The sequence below is a fragment of the Etheostoma spectabile genome, chromosome 9, assembly GCF_008692095.1.
Source record: "Etheostoma spectabile isolate EspeVRDwgs_2016 chromosome 9, UIUC_Espe_1.0, whole genome shotgun sequence".
NCBI lineage: Eukaryota > Metazoa > Chordata > Actinopteri > Perciformes > Percidae > Etheostoma > Etheostoma spectabile.
The window spans coordinates 32,759,495-32,776,755 of record NC_045741.1 but is presented as its reverse complement, the minus strand read 5'-3'; the positions used below and the strand labels follow the sequence as shown (position 1 = coordinate 32,776,755).

Below are 17,261 nucleotides of genomic sequence, written 5' to 3'. Positions count from 1 at the left end.
ACTATGGACATCCACTTTCCACAAAGTACAGACACACACACCGTAGACATGTATTCTGCACACTGCAAATGTCAGAGTGTGTGTGTGTATGTGTGGGGTGTGTGTGTGTTTTTAAGGTCAACAAAAGGTTGAATTTAAATTTTGCAAGAGAAAAGAAGTTAAGTCACACAAAGCGCATAAATGACCACTGCAGACTTGTTTGATGGGATGTGTGATGGTGGATGTGTGACTAGACTAGATTAGAATGGTAATAACTCTGAATTGCTTTGCAATTGTTTTTGCTATTTTGTCATGAAGAAATAGAATAAGTAAAGATACGGTGGCATGCACATGTGTCGTTTTTCTAGGCGTTCTAGTTTCTTTTATAATGGTGATCTATGGGGAAAATGCTTTTTTGGCTGCACGGGGGTTTTTGTTCCAGTGAAATTGGTTCCATTAGCACAACTAATACATCCAGGTATATAACTCATATAGCAAGTGATATTAGTATGGAGAGTCCAAATGAGAAACCAGAGCTAAAGAGCCTCTCGTGTCATTCAGATTTATCGTTTGAGAGTATTGTGTTTTTGCTTGAAATAACGGTGATACAGAAGAAAAACTGTGCCAACATTGTTCAATCAAAATTTGGGTGTGTTTCCGGAGGCACAATCAGTCAAACATGCTTAAACGTTTGTAACGCCCCAATGCTTCTTTTCCAATTACCTTTTATGTAAATACACTTTTTCACTTGCTTCTCAGATGCAAAACAATCCAAGTCAAATAGCTAAATGCTTGAAGTTCTGTAAATTCAACCTCACTAACCTTTGCTCCTCCTGAGATTTATGCAATCTTCCTTTACATCAGTGGTTCCTAAACTGGGGGGCCCGGAGTTACTGAGGGGGGGGGGAATTCAGCTGCAAAGGATGGACAAGTTTGTAAAAAAGTCTGCCAGGTAAACATAACGCAAAGAATTTAATCTAAGGAGCTAACTTTCAATATCTCCGTCAAATCACGTTGGGTCTCGTTGATTGTCAAGAAAAACAGCTGATTGTTGCACACCTCTCTCCCTCTCTTCCTCGCTCCCTCTCTCCCTCTCTCCCTCTCTCCCTCTCTCCCTCTCTTGCTCCTTCACGCAGAAACAGCTCATCATAATTCAATTGGAAATATTTGTATCTTCAAAAGGTCGGCCATGCAGAAAAAGTTTGGAAACCATGCATATATACAGAATAAAAAGGTGTCCTTCACACTGCCATGAAAAGTGCACTTTAGATGAGTGGAAAACTGAGATTTGTGCTTGTCAAATGATGAATAACACAAATGTAAATAGTAAATCTTACCCTCAGAGAAAGCTGTCTCTCACTGTACTGTACAGTGCATTCTCCTGTTTTTTGTAATAAAGACAAGCTACAAAACTATCTGTCAAGCTGCTGCTGATCTAAATGTGTCTATATTGGTTTTTGACCCCTCATGAAGCACACACACACACACACACACGACCATCTGCTGCTGTAATGAGCATGGCTGAGTGCCACCATTTGCTGTATCAATCTTCCAGGCTACATATGTCATGCAATGCCATGCGGAGACAGGAGGCAAGGGTGTGTGCGCGTCTGTGTGTCTGTGTGTGTGTGTGTGTGTGTGTGTGGTGTGTGTGTGTGTGTGTGTGTGTGTGTGTGTGTGTGTGTGTGTGTGTGTGTGTGTGTTAATCTGAGGGTTCTCATTCACTTCTTTCAAATATGCCACGCTCTATGATCTAACAAGGCCTCAAGCAGATAAAAAACACAAGCTGAAGCAAAGGCACTCCGTGCCACATCCTTAATTTCTCCTCCAGCACATGAGCTCAGTTTGAATTGTTTTAATTTATTTTTTCCTGGAAATGTGTTCAACGATATGAAAATAAATGCCCAACATAGATATTGTCCTTTGGATAATTTTAGTTTTTGGTACCAAGGTTTTTTTTGACATTATAATTATCCTAATCAAGATAATCTCTAAGATCATGAGTGGACGACCTGGTCACACGCCAGTTTGCGAAATGGTCACGTTATTTTGATTTATTGATTCCTGTGCATGTCACGATTTCCTGGCTTATTACGTGTTCAGGTCACAATTTTTGAACATGACCATTTCACGAACTGCCATGATACTGGGCTGCTCTGGGGGACGCAACAATAGGGAAATGAAACGCCACATGCAGGACACAACAATGGGACGGTCGTGGTTAGGACAAAAAGAACGGGGAAAGGAACCGTCACACACAGGACACGCCGACAACACCGGGACAGGTGTGGTTAGGACGAGAATAACGCGGAAAGGAACTTTAACACGTGGGACACGATCCCCGGTCTCCAGGGGGGGGGAAGTCCTGCGTTGTTTGACCCATCTACCACCCAGTCCAACCTCCCTGCGTGGATTTTCAGCTTTTCAATTCCACTCGCTACCATAATTGTCAAGTAATAGGCTTCCTATTGAAATACATTACTTCAAAATTCGTAATCGACACACAAAAATAATTAAATTAACATGACCTGCACAGGAATCAATTGATAAAATAACGTGACCATTTCACAAACCGCCATGGGACCGGGCTGGATTGTAATACCTAACAGCTTTGATGTTTTCAGATCCATCTGTATTTCTAACACTCCAATGTGCGTATTGGAAGTTTAACTCTGTTTATCCAATTAAAGCTTTCCCAATTGTGTATGATCATAATTGCTTGTTTCTGGGAGAAAGAATTTCTCTTTGATGCTGTTCTGTGTCAGTAAAATCACGACACACACACACACACACACACACACACACATGCATTATGTTTGGAGAGAAGTACTGCCGATGGGACCATCTGTTATTAAAGCTCAGGCTCGTTGAAGCAGGGAAAAGATGTCTTCCAGAAAACAGCTCATTGCATGTCTTGTGTCTCTAAATATTACTCCTGGCGCTGGCCCTGGCTTCTGGCTGTGTGTGAGTTATTGCATGTTATTGTTAGTGATGTTAGCATGAGGGTTTGTATTTATGAGTATAAAGAGGCTTTCTCAGAATTCCTCATGATCACAGCAACCATATCTGGGAACATCATGAATTGCAGTAAAGAATTGGCTGTACAAATAAGGTTTTGAAGGCAACATCCTCATATCTAAACGACAAATTAGGTTGGTCGCCCAATGACTCCCAGAATGACATTTAAGACTGTTCTGTTTTAATCATGTGATCGTTTTATATAACGTAATGACCATCCTTTTAAACATACAGTTAATCCTGCTGTTGCGTGGGTTTTCCCCCTTTCTGGTCTACGTACATATCCCCGGTGGGGACATAAGGTATCCCCCCCCTCAAAGTAATCAATGCTACTTCCCCAATAGACCATTTTATATCTAAAATAGAAGTATTTTAAACTAAGAAAAGTGCTATATGGTTCTATAGTACCATAAAACAATAAAAAATCTGAGCATCAGTTGCTGGTTGTATTTAGCGCAGCGTCTACAGTGACTGTTGCTGCAGGCACCGCCAGATGACGGCCCATTCATGGGCCGTGGTAGTGGAGCTAAGCTAGAAAAAGTGAACGTCATGCAGCGACGCCAGTTAAGTTTAGGCACCAAAAAAAGATTGTGATTTGAATTAATTCATTTTTTAAATCAAAAACACTCCCAAGGTTGAATGAGCATTTCCTGTGTGAAAGCACTTTTCTTTGGCCAGGAAGTCAAAGCGTTGTGTTTTATGTTGACACCACGTTGTGCTATTTCATTGTCAGATTATTTTTTATGAATATTGAACGTCATAAATAAGTGGTTTTGGCATGGCTGGCCAAGTGGCACTATATCCATGGTATTGGAAGGGAATTTAATTCTTGCTTGTTTGTTTGTTTTATGATCAAAAAACATCCCGCCCCCCTGTTTTTTTTTTTATTTATTTTTTTTACAAAAAGCACCCTGCATTTAATTTTGTGATTCGGAATATCATGAATTGGCATAAAATGAGTCAATTCAAACTAATAAAATGAGGATGTAACTGTGTCACGGGTTAAGGTCCGTAAAAGTCAGTTCATTGTAAAAAGTGACCGTTGACTTTTGGATTCACCCATCCGACATCCCAACCTGCCTGCTCACGCGGAATGTGGTGCTCTTTTACTTTTTGGGCTCTCTAATTTTTTGGGGGAATTTTTCCCTTTATTTGATAATGACAGTGCCTAGACAGGAAAGGTGGGAGAGAAAGAGAGAGGGGATGACGAGCAGCAAAAGGCCACATGTTGGATTTGAACCCACTCTTACTGGGTTAGCTAGAGGCCGCCCCGGAATCTGGCGCTCTTATACTTTGTCACTTTGCTTCTTCCTTTGCTCCTGCGATAATTACTACAGCCGCGAGAGGTTGCCGCCTATTAGCAAACATAAATATGGGTTGTTATGGCTCATAAATATGGGAAATGGACACTGTGTCAGATTAGCCAGATTAAAGTTAATTTCTTATAGCCACAATCTGTGTGTTTTGTCGTACAACAGAAAACTCAGATTGGACAGATAGTCTAGCTAGCTGTCTGGATTTACCCTGCAGAGATCTGAGGAGCAGTAACCATAGTCCTCAGAAATCCACCGGAGGTTAGAATTCTAACACAAAGAAAGTGGAAAGTGTCGAAAGGAAATGGGGCGTTTTGGATATAGACTACCACAGTTTAAACACATCTACAAGGCTTGTATTAACAGTTATTCAAGCTAAAGCCACTTTTGTTAATTATTAGAAAAACAGAAAGATCCCATTAAAAATCAGTTCAAGTTGGGGGGCTGCTACTAGAATGTTTCCTTCCTTTGTTACCTCCCACAGATTCAAGGGACATTTTCTTGAAACAATAAGAGACTGTCTACCCTGCCTACTTTTCTGTAGCAAATGTAATTACCCGTTTTGCTATAAACACGCTTGGACTTTGAACTGTGAGTGCAGCTGCTCTCTGGCACAGGAGTGAGGACTGCTCCTGGCCCATGTCTCATTGTGACAACAGCAGCGTAGCTGCCAGCTAAACCCAAGTTCACCTCCAGCCCACAGAATATTTTATTCCTTCTGTTCCAAAGCCCTGCGCTGACTTCATACCTGCTGCGATCACAGTGGGTTCCTGTTGGAGAAAAACCACAGATCTCTTTGTCCCCTCGGCTGTCTGATGGTAGCGTCACGGGGACTTTGGAGAAGCGGGGCGTCGAGTCGCCTCTCAAAAGCTGATGGAAACCTTTTAAATTGACCTTTGTCGATCTGAAATGAAGACCGATTCAGCAACTGCATGGCTTATTTCTAGCTTAAAATGTTTTCAGAAACACAATTTGGTGAACTGTTTTTGCAAAAAAAACAAAAGATTGTATTCTAAACGTCATTATGGTCGGTTTTAAAGTTCGGGAGCAGCATGTCCCACGTGACTCCTTCGTCCAATCAGCTGCAGACGAAACATGTAGAGAGAGACGGACAGACAAAATGGTGACACACACACACACACACAGGATAAACACCATTAATAACACACCTCCATGTCTTTCTCCTGACAGTTCATGACAGTTCACCAAAACCTTGGCTAGATATTGCTGTAACTTTAAGATGTAACCTTTACTCACACGTACACATGAGTCCACACATCCTCATTTTATCTATATTCTTGTAATTAATTTTATGCTTTTGTTTTATTAGTCTACCTTGTGCTTTTTTTAGATTCAGTGCTAATTAATACTTGCTAATTCAATTTTGTAGATTTTATGACTCTTGTCATTGTAATAGCGTATTATACTTTTTTTTATTCCTTCCTTGTTCCTTATAGAAGAGATTCCTTCTATATATCTATATATATATAGGGGTTTTCTTAATCTCACCTGCTCAATTTGTTTTAAATTTTTTTAATGTTCTTATTGTGTTTCTGTTCCCTTGATTGTATTGTGCAAATAAATAAATTAATTCAGATAAAGGTTGGGGTACGTCTGAAGGTAAAAGTCTTTATACCTGTTCCAAAAGTGAAATACAAAACCAAAATTGTGATAATATGATAAAACCTGTCCACGAAGTGTGCAATGCTCAGTACATCCAGTTTAGCTGTGGCCAGCAGCTCTATAGCTCACTCTGTCAGGCAGTCAACAAATATTTCCCCACCTTTTGGTTGCACAGTTTTTGCCCTAAGAGGCTGAAATTTGGCATGGAGGTCAAGTCTATAGCTGCTCCTCATGGCCTTTTTTTGAAATCTCCTCGACTCCTCGGCTGAACCGGGTGTTGTCCTTCCTTGGTGAAGGCTGTCTCAAGCTCTTCATTTAGAGGAATCATCAAAAGCTATAGGTGAGGATGCACAAGAGCAGCCTTCCCAGAAGCTGGGCAGCTGAAGGAGTTGCTAACTCCGCCCAAACAGCTGACGAATTAATGTGACGCTTCAGAGTAAAGGACATGTCATCCTTCTGAAATCACATTTGCTCGGTGCCTCTCCTCTGATGATTTCCTCGCGTCTCTCCTGTGTTTCCTCAGTGGGAGGGATGCGAGGAAGTGAGACAAGTGCAGGAGTCGAGAAGGCAATTTAAGCAACATGAGAAGCACATTATATTAATGTGTTGTTTGTGGGTGTGTGTTGGTGTGTGTGTGTGGTGTGTGTGTTGTGTGGGTGTGTGTGTGTGTGTGTAGGCATAAATGTGTGGATGCACGCTTCACACAGTGGCCACAGCTATTAGGATTTAGTGCTTGTTTTCCTCTAGTTTTACAGCTGTTTCTTTTGAGAGGGTTTGTGTATGAAAAAAAAAAGAATTGTTGGTCCCCGAGTGTGTCACCGAAATCCCAGCACAGCTCAGCGCTGTCCCAGGGGGGCTTGGACTTACTTTCAGTCAGGTTGCCTAAAGATGATGCCATTAAAGTCACCTAAGAAATGTAGGAAAATTCAGCATGCTGATATAGCTCTGAGATATTAACCATGAAAACAAATTGCATCTCAAACATTATAATGGATTGGAAAATAAAATGTTTGGGTGATGAGGATAATGATTGTCTTTTACACAATTAATCACACTTGCATTTTCCACTTTAAGCTCCTCTGTCTCCAGTTGTTGCTTCTGAAAATCCATACGGATTGACAGCTGTTGAAAGGTCCCATACTATAATTACACCAAGTGCTTATTTTTCTTTCTTTGTAACTGTTGAAATAGCTTTACATAGACTGTCACCCAGTAACCAATTGGCAGGAACAGCTTGAATTAACGCAACACAGGATCAATTGTATAGACCTTTTTTAATAGAATTCCATTGCTTGGCAACAGTTTGAGTCCTTATCTTCCTGTCAGCAGATGCCATTTATATACACTGCAACCAAGAATTTTAGCAAGATATACACAGAATCACACTGATACAGAAACACTTCTGGGTAGACAAATGACAGTTAAATTGGGGAGATATATGAAATCAGAAAACCTATTTATTTCTGTTGTCATTTTCAGCCGTACCTGTGTGTGTGTGTGTGTGTGTGTGTGTGTGTCAGTGTGACATTGTGAAACCGACGGTATGACACCTAGTTTGGGGTGTCACTTCTTTATGTTGTGGCCCAACAATTAAAGTAGGTCTTCAACTTGATGTAAGCCAAATTAGGTGACGTGGCATTTCTGGGATTGTTCAGGAGCCCCCACGAATTCAGCTGGATGACTCTAATTTTCGGCTGCATGTCCGTTACATTCAAAACTCCGTCGGATCTCTGAGGACTATGGTTAACTGCTCCTCAGATCTCTGCAGGGTGAATACAGACAGCTAGCTAGACTATCTGTCCAACCGGAGTTTTCTGTTGTACAACTAAAAAAACTCTTGAACGTACCACCAAAGCAAGTTCCTTCCCGAGGTTATTTTGCAGAGGCACCGTTCTGTCCAAATTGTTAAAATATGAAAGCCCCAAACATGTATGTTTGATAAATGAAATGAAAATATTATCCAGTATCCCCCTGTTTGAGTTCAAGCAAGATTAGCTGCATTAGCTGCCTATGCAGGGGATGTGGCGGGGGGGGGCTATGATATGGCTTCAGGTAACCTCAATCAGTGATGACAGTAGGAGGAGACATGTACTGTTCCTATGTGAAATGTTACCACTTTATCACTTTAGAAGTGATACATATGTACTATAATGTTTTTTTTTATTGTTTTGAGCACAACTTGAAAATAAAAACTACCACTCCTACTGTACTTTACCATGCTGCATCTATTCATGTGCTGCCGTTGCATAACTTAACTACATAAGTTATGGTTTATTCATGAGGCCTATTTTGGCCCAGAGAACTGGGCGTCCTGAATCAGAGGAGAATCTCTCCATCTCTCCACGGGCCCTCGGGGGGGGGCAGCCAGGCAGGCAGGCAAACGAGATAGCAGACTTCGACGGAATTACCACTTCACTGCGAGAGAAAGTGAAAATGATCTCCGTCACCTCCTCTGCCTCTTCCATCCACCCGCCTGACCATCATGATTTTGTTTTTCTCGCCTGCTTCATCTGTGTACATGCGTCTGTGGGGATGTGTGTTGATGTGTGTTTAAAGTGCTGCGCTGCCCTTAAGTTGACGCTCCTACTCTGGATGTCTACATGCATGTATTTATGTAGACCGGTGCTGCAAATGATGCTACCAATCTGGAGAGGACAGGAGTTGGCTGAGAGGCTCTGTCAGTTGTGTGTCACTGAGAATACATGATAGCTTCTCTGTGTGTTTGGGGGACAGAGAGAGAGAGAGAGAGAGAGAGAGAGAGAGAGAGAGAGAAAAGCTAAGAATGTCACAGGAGAGCCCTCTGCTGTCTGAAGTACTAACCACTCAACATGCCCTTGATTCAGTCGGTTTTTCAGGCTTCTCCACTTTTGTCAAAATTAAAAGGAAATCTGAATATAATAAGAATTCATTACGTGTACATATCGCTTTATCATAGAGACTCAAAGTGCTTGAATGATCCTTATATTTGTTAAGTATCAAAGAAGTGATAGTAGTATAGCATTTCACTAAATGTCTTACCTTTATCTTTTCTTCCCACATAGAAAATTATCAAAATATAAGATACCCCCTTCAATATAAGTGTCCCCCTTCTCTTTCATTCTGTCCCCTCTTGAACTTAGCATTTCATAATATATATGATTAGTATCATGGCAATGAAAACAGAGTGGATATGTGTATTTGCCCACATGGAAACATGACTCCAAGTATTGTTGGAGGTTGGTGGCAACAAGTTTTTGAGTCATTCCTAATATGGATATGAAATTCTTGTATGTAGTATTGCAAATGAATTGGGACGTTGATTGCCTGTATGAGTGTCAAATGGTGAACAAGTAACATGTGTTGATTGAAAGATACTCTCATTGACAAATTCCCTTGACTATTTTCCCACACCTGGGGACACAGAATGGGAGGGGCAAAATGTACATATGCCCAGTTGTGTTTGTTGTTTGAAATAGTCTTGGTGAATGTCCGGTGGGACCAAAAGTTAGTTTTTTTGTAAATAAATGGTAATGCTATGGCAAGAACAGAATGCGGGATTTGTTTCCAATCTCTTGTATACAAAATGACTGTTGATTTGCCTGGAGAGGCTTCGGACTGTAAGGAAAAGAAAAAATGTGTGGACAGATAGCCCTTTACTATGGAAGAGGATTAGGGTCACTGGTTAAAAATGTATGTGAGTTCTGACTTTTTTCTCAGAATTCTGACTTTATTCTCAGAATTCTGACTTTTTTTTTTAATTCTGAGATTAAAGTCAGAATTCTGAGAAAAAAGTAAAAAGTCTGAATTCTGAGAAAAAAGTCAAAACTCACCTACATTTTTCACCAGTGGCCCCAATCCTCTTCCGTACTTTACCAACAGAGAGACTTTTAAATTTGTGTTTTACCTTTCCCTGTTTTTTTGCTCCTATTATTCTTCTTTTCCACGTCTGCATGTGCCACACTAAATACAAAAAAATACCTTTAATAAATACCCCTGTTGTTTCTTACTTAAAATATTTGTTTTTTCAGATACAGATTTTAATGATTTCAGACCTTGATTACATGTATGGAGTACAAACATACAGTACCAGGCAATCTTTGAAAAACATGCACACATGCACACAAACATGTACACTACCCAGCAGAAAATTACATGCAACAAAAATACTTAAACCAAAGTTGAAGATTCTTGGATATTTCCTTTACATTTTAACTCTTAGCTTTTCTGACCATAAAAATTTAACTGATTTCAACATAGATTGGTGGGTGAAATTCTACTTTGTTCAATCATTCACTAAGCCTGTCGCACAGACTTTTGTAATACAAAATGTCGAAACGTCGGATTCCTATAGACCAAATTTCTGTTGTCATTTTCAGTAGTAATTGTAACGTTTAAAGATAGCAACATGAATATTGCAGGCTGCCATTCTTCATTCATTACATAACTAATTTGCCTAACCTTTCCAGTTCTGATGATGTTAATTAACTAATGATGGGTTAAAGTGCAAACAGGAATGCACAAAAGGGACTTTTAGTTCCTGGAACTTTCTTTTGAGAAAGGGCAAGAATTGGTACTTTTTTAGATTTGGCCCCCCCGAAGTTTGAGTGCAATACACTTCTGTACCGCAGTCGTAAATATGGACCGCTGAACACATGCATTTTTTATGATTACATTTTCTAATGATCAAAAACTAGTGAGTCACAAATTTGCCAACACAGCAGAAAATACAACAACACAAGGCATAGCAAGCCATCTAGGCTACAACAATGTTTTTGGGATTGTTCAATTGACACCACCGGATGTCCCTCATTTTGACCGGATGTCCGTTACCTTCCTCTTTGTGTTGGCGTTCTAAACTCTGGCTCCTCAGATGTCTCTAGAGGGTAAATCCAAACAGCTAGCTAGACTATAAGTCCAATCGGAGTGTTCCGTTGCACAATTAAAACCACTAGTGAACGTACACAACAAGTTCCTTTCTTGAGGCTATTTTACAGAGGTACCGTTGCTCCATCTGGAACTTAGCACCGCCCAAGAGGATTATGATTGGTTTGAAGAAATGTCAATGAACTAGTCCACTTTCCTCTTCCATCTGGGAATGTTGTGTCAGCTAACATTACTTACTAGTCCAATATTGAGATGGCCACCTCGGCATTGGACTTGCAGACATTTTATTTCATGGAGCTCTTGACACCAACTAAAACCCAGACAGAGATCTACTCTTTTCCAGCGGTCACTCTTCCCTTTTCTCTTCTTAGCTTCCGCCATCAACTCTTGTTTGATCTCTTCGCATCTGAAGCTGGTGAACCTGGTTCCTTTGCTCCTCCAACCGGATCAGAGCTGCTGGTATACTGCTGTGCTAGCAGTATAAACACTGCAGCTAACGTTCGCAGCAGTTAATGCTGAACTTATACCAAACCACTTTTCAAGCGATTCCACTGTTGCAGACTCAATTCCGATATCGGAATGGAATCCTGAGAGTCTTACTATTTGTGCGTTCTCCCGTCGTCTCAATAGTTCGGTGTAAGGTGGTTATAAAACCGTGTTTGATATTATCGTAGGTTTTAAGTCTTGGTAGTGAAGTCAAATCATGTGAACGTTGTCAACAACCAATGGGTGCTCTCCCTCCAACACCAATCAGGAAGCAGCAAACTGCTACAGCCGCTGGTGTTTATGGTTGCTATGGTGCCACGGTAAGCCAAAAGCTAAAGAGGGAAAGTTGCCTTTTTCCACCCTTCTCAAGTGCATCATCCAATGGGAGATTTACAGGTAGAAAAACGCAGACCTCTGGATAGCGCTGCCATTCATCTGCATGTACCAGGGTTGCATATACGGCAGAACAGAAAATCTGCAAATTTGCCCTTGAATTATCCGCTAACGCTAGCAGTAGCTAGCTCGCTTTAAAACAAGTCTAGTTTTGCTAATTTGTGACCCTGCAAGATCCCCAGTCTTTACATATTATGACAGTCCTTAACGTTAGATGTAAAGCACTGTAGAGGCACAAAGCTTTCTGGGAACTCTGTAAATCACTGAGTTGAGGCTGAGCAACCGGAGACATCGTGGGAAATCCAGAGAACATTTTCTCCATAAAATATGATCCATACATTACAAAAATCAGTGGTGGTGAGTGATTTAGTGCCTTAGACTTGATGTGTGTAACACACACACTTCTCCAGGAACATCTTACCCGTGAACTAAAGTTACGAGAACAGGCGATCGGGCCGCAGAGTGGGAATGACAGAGGCACCATTCTCCCTATTACAAGTCAGTGTAGCATTAAAACGATTGTGAAGCTGTTATTTTATGGCAAAATAAATATGCAATGTTGCTTTAACTTGCAATCAAATTTAGATGATGGTTAGGGATGTCCAAGGACAAAATTCTGCTTTATACTATCTCCATGACAGAAGTAAAAACAAAAACAAATGTACACACTATTTTAGGTCAGTGAATGAAATGGCTGATTTTTGAAATGTAATTGAACATAAAGTACCAAGTTATCACATGGTTTTCACACATACAGCAGTTGATCTAACCTTGAGCTAGCCAGACCATATAGTATGTAATCACAGCCTCCACACTCAAATTCAACACAATCACCTTGTTGACTATAAATTAAGGTTTTCCTTATATTCAGCTGTGTTGGGCTTGAGACAGGATGAAAAAAACAGGAAAATAAACAAATGACGCTAAAAAAGGACAAGAAAAATAAATTATCCATAGATGGGGATAAAGTCCAAAGTGGCACCAACACCACATATAGAAACACAAAGATCATTTGGGCGAGGTCAACTGAGTGGGAGTTTTTTCATAATGTCAACAGATTAAAAATGTAAATGTACCAACATGTTCCAGTCCAACAAATATAACATTTCATTAATATAGCAGTAAATAAATATTTGCTATGTAACAAAAGTGGAGTAATGGCATCTTGAGCAAAGAATTTGTCACATTCACTAAGTTCCTTCACACGTGCATGTTTGTGCATGTGAGGATTCTGTGTGTCGGTGTCAGACGCCTAGGACCTTGAAAAAGCATCTGTGTTTTACGAGTTGGGGAACGGTCCATGAAGGCTGCGTAGAGTCAAGCCCAGAATAACCTGACACGCCGGATGGTTTGTCACACAGAACCATCTGAGAAGGCGTCATTGGAAAGCGTTTGAAAAAGGGCAGGCCCTTTCAAAAATACCTGGCAGGTGATTGGATGAACTAGCTGTCTATCACGTCCGCCATTGTTGTTATAAACAAGCAGTCACAGCTTTCCCACATATTAAACCACGGCCATAGCTGCCAGTAGCTCCTCACCGGATGTTGATTGGTGCAGTAAGCTAGAAGTTCAGACACAAATGCATTAGGTTGGAGCCTGACAAGATAGATTTCCGTGTGATCTCATGATATTGCAAGAAATAAGCTGCCGTGCAAGCTAATTCCCAGACCATTTTTTTTAAATGAATGTCAAGTACAGCCCCTTTAAAGGTCTAAGACTCTGTACATTTGATTCCCCTTTAGGGAGACACACCTCGACACTGGTGGTGATTATGTGGACAAGACACACACGTACACGTACACAAATTACACACAAGTCATTTAGCTGGCTTGATCAGCGGCTGCCAGTGGTACATAACCCAGTGAACCCCTTGGACAGCTATTGAGAGGTGAATATCTGCTGTGGCCTGCTTGGAACCAAGGTGGGCCGTCAGGGCTAGCAAGGCCTTCAAGAAATTCTCAGAATTAATTTTATTAATTTCATATGTATTTTACCAAGTCCGTTCCCACAAATCTATTAACGTAATTTTATTGCTAGTCTCTGCCTCGGTCGCGGTGCTTTTAGTGTAACTCATAAAGTAAAGCTTTTAGAATTCCTAGTGAATCCCTCTTCTGTTTAAGCAATTAGGGACAATGTTGTCAATTGTCATATTCTTTAGCTAGTCAAATTCCGAGTTTGCCTTGTTGGGCGTATTCTTTGACCGACCGGAGCATTTTAACTGGCCCAGCCACCTATGTCAGCATTCTTCGGACCAGTTAGTTAGTTAGTCAACAAGCTAGCATCACGTAACTCCAGCAGTAAGGTTAGTTCAAGTTCATTTAGAGTTTTATATGGAAAGTTTTTATAAGAAAGAGGGATGTACTTGGTCTTTGGTGGGATTAATGGATTTTTCTGCATTGTAGTGAAATGATTTTACTAGCTATTACTGCTTGCTTTAGATTGTTCCTGCTGGTGTAATGCAGCATCGTGTCATACTGCGTGAAAGTAATGGCTTCAGTCACTGTGTATTCATGTCTCTGCAATAGTGTATTAAAGCTCTCTAGGTGTTGAGCCTTGTGTTAAATCACTTTATTCCACACGATAATGCCCCAGTGGTATAGTGAGGTTATTCGAAGGTGGTTCCTTTGATACTGAAGGCCCAGATGTAAAATATTTGTCTTCTGACTTGAGCTTACACTAAAACTTAGTACACATATTCTGTATCTTCTAAGTAATTCATTTATTCTTCATTGTTGCATAGTGAGTAACATTTAAAAACTTAATAAAAATCAAACTTGACACACTAAAGAGACACACATACTAAACCAATGAAATGTTGCTTTTCTCCCTGCAAAAGTAAGTTTTTTTTACGCAATTGCATAAAAATGGCCAACCCATTGTGTACAACAGAGCTGTTCCAGAGCTTGGGGAGTGGGGTCATGGTGGATCTTGATGTTTTACACAGGGTTGGTCAATAAGCTTGGTTATGACATTTCACCCTTGGCCAGATGATGATGTGCAAAAGATTCCTTTCCTTTCCTTCCTCTATGCCAGGAGAGTTCAAAGAGATACAGAACATCTGAATGATGTTAATCCCTGAGATGTCACTGAGACAGATGGCACTAAAAGGTCAGTTCAGGAAAGGGGATGAGGGGAGGGAAGGTCATGACAGGAGAGGAGGCGAAGAAAAGAGGAAACATTAGAAACGATGCTCAGGTTAATTTGTTCTACCTTCCACTCCAACTGTCATCTTTCTTTAGTTTGGATTGTCTTTTCCTTTCTGTTATGTCACAGCCTCTTTTCTGCCTTTCTTCCTCCATCAATATCTCTCGCCAACTCTCCCCCTCCCCTCTCGCTGCCTCTCTCTCTTTCTCTCCTTTCTGACTCCTCTGCCTTGGAAAGAGACAATCCAGAAATAAGGCCATAAATAAGAAATCAACGGCCTTTTCTGTCCCACCACATTACAGGCTTTTGATGTATGCTTTCTGCAGTAGTATTACTCACCAGCCTCAAATCAATGCTCTAATCTTTCCCCTGCCAGATTGATTTCAGTGGAAGTGACAACAGCGTGGAAAGGTGCAGAACAGATCTGTACACTGTAGGCCATTTTCAAAATACTAGCAAAGCAGTGTTATATAGGGACAGCTGCTTAGGTAGATTAAGTAAGATGTCAGCTATCACATAGGCACAGAGGTCCAAGCATTTTATATCTTTCCAGTTTTGGTCTTTAATCCCCATCTAGTCCATCCTCATGGCCAAACAGTTTACTATCACAGAACCGTATTTTGAATTCTGATCAAAGTCCCAAATTTGTAGTTATAAACATATAATGTCTACATATAATGTCTACATATAATGTTGATGTTTTATGGAGGCTGTGTCTCAGGAGGTAGAGTGGTCGTCAACCAATTGGAACGTAGGTGGTTCAAACCTTGGCCCCTGCAGTCTACGTGTTGAAGTGTCCTTGGGGAAGATACAGAACCCTAAATTTAAAAATTGCTGTGAATGTTTAAAGGTTGTGCAGCTTGTATGGTAGCCTCGTTGTATAAATGTGAGTGCATTGTTGTGAATGGTGCCTGTAGAGGAAATAAGGAACTACAAGAAAAAAGTGGAACTACAATATCAGGATGTATACAATTCCTTGCATGCTGTGACAGATTACAAGCCCACACCCTATTTCTCAAGTGCTGATGTGCCTCTAGCCTCTAGCAAGTGAGTTACAAGTTACACATGTTATTCTCACTTTGAGGCAATCAACAAGCAAAAACAGCTGATGCAGAGGTTAATTGATGGGTGCACATCTCACACCCATCCCCCTTTCTGAGCATGACACCAGGATTGTGCATTGACAAAATGTTCCAACTTGGAATCATTTTAAAAATTACTATTCCAATGGAACCGTTTGGAAAATTTGGTTTCAAATCCAATTTTTACGTTCCAAGATTTAACACGAGGAAGTTTTGGATCCGTAGTAAATGTGCTGTATTTATATAGTGCTTTTCCAGTCTTAACAACTGCTCAAAGCGCTTTTACATCTACAGGATACATTCACCATTCACACACATTCATACACTGTGGCCGAGGCTGCCGTACAAGGTGCCACCTGCTCATCAGATAAACACTCACACACATTCACACTCCGATGCGCAGCACCGGGGGCAACTCGGGGTTCAGTGTCTTGCCCAAGGACACTTCGACAGGGATCGAACCACCAACCTTCCGATTGGCAGGCAACCGCTCTACCACTGAGCCACAGCCGCCCCTTGGATGTATGATGGTAGTGGCCACCATACATCCAAACACTTGTTGTATTGCACCCATGGAGCAGAGTAAGCGGCGCTCTAAAGTGTGGCTTTATTTCACGTTAAAAGAGCCCAGTAAAATCTGTAAATCCCCATTGAATAAAAATAAAATGTTCCTCTTATCTGTGACATAAGCATGTGACCCGTTTAAACTCCACCCTTTTAACCCTTGTGTTGTCTTCCCGTTAACCATCAACTTGTCCTTCCAGCTCAAAATTGAGAATGTTTTTGCTCTTTTCCAATGTTTTTGTCGCTAAATCACACTTTTTCAAGCTTTTGGCACTTTTTTTTTAAACCTGAGCTGGTTTAATTACAGGTTTTACACTTATTCCTGGAATTCATGGTCAACAAATCTCATTTATATCAAACTTTTTAGTTAAAAAGGCAGAAATTATGAATTATTTTGACTGATAGTTAAGATCAGAGGATGTTGAGTGGCTCACAGATGGGTAGATGTCAAAGTTTGTGTGGTTTTTGGACAACATGGTTAAAGGGTTAAAAGAACTGAAATCGAGAATTGATTAAACCCGGAAGCAAAAGGAAGAATTGGAACTGGAATCAGAATTGTTCAAATCAACATGATTTTTAATTCTTTGCCATGGAGGCACTTGTGCAAATATTAGTTGACATTTCCAGCAGTAAGTGTGCAGCATGTGCGTTACCCACCCACCATGCTAGCGGTTTGGCTGGTTCTGCCGTGACTGGGTCCTCCCAGTGATCACAGCCAAAGTCAATGGACCGCAATCGACTACAGCCTCCAAGACTGACAGAGGAGGCTATTTTGAAGACAGGGAATACATACTGA

At 40.8% G+C, this 17,261-nt stretch overlaps 1 protein-coding gene and 1 long non-coding RNA gene across 2 annotated transcripts in view; one reads left to right on the top strand and one right to left on the bottom strand.

Moving 5' to 3' along the window:
• LOC116695372 (inactive N-acetylated-alpha-linked acidic dipeptidase-like protein 2) overlaps window positions 1-17,261 on the top strand; it is a 483,781-nt gene that overhangs the window by 401,901 nt on the left and 64,619 nt on the right. The window lies entirely within an intron of this gene.
• On the bottom strand, window positions 4,973-16,613 carry LOC116695373 (uncharacterized). Its single transcript, XR_004333435.1, has 3 exons — window positions 16,456-16,613; window positions 12,926-12,927; window positions 4,973-4,984 (listed from the first exon to the last, which is right to left on the bottom strand). It is a non-coding gene; the product is annotated as an uncharacterized LOC116695373 (long non-coding RNA).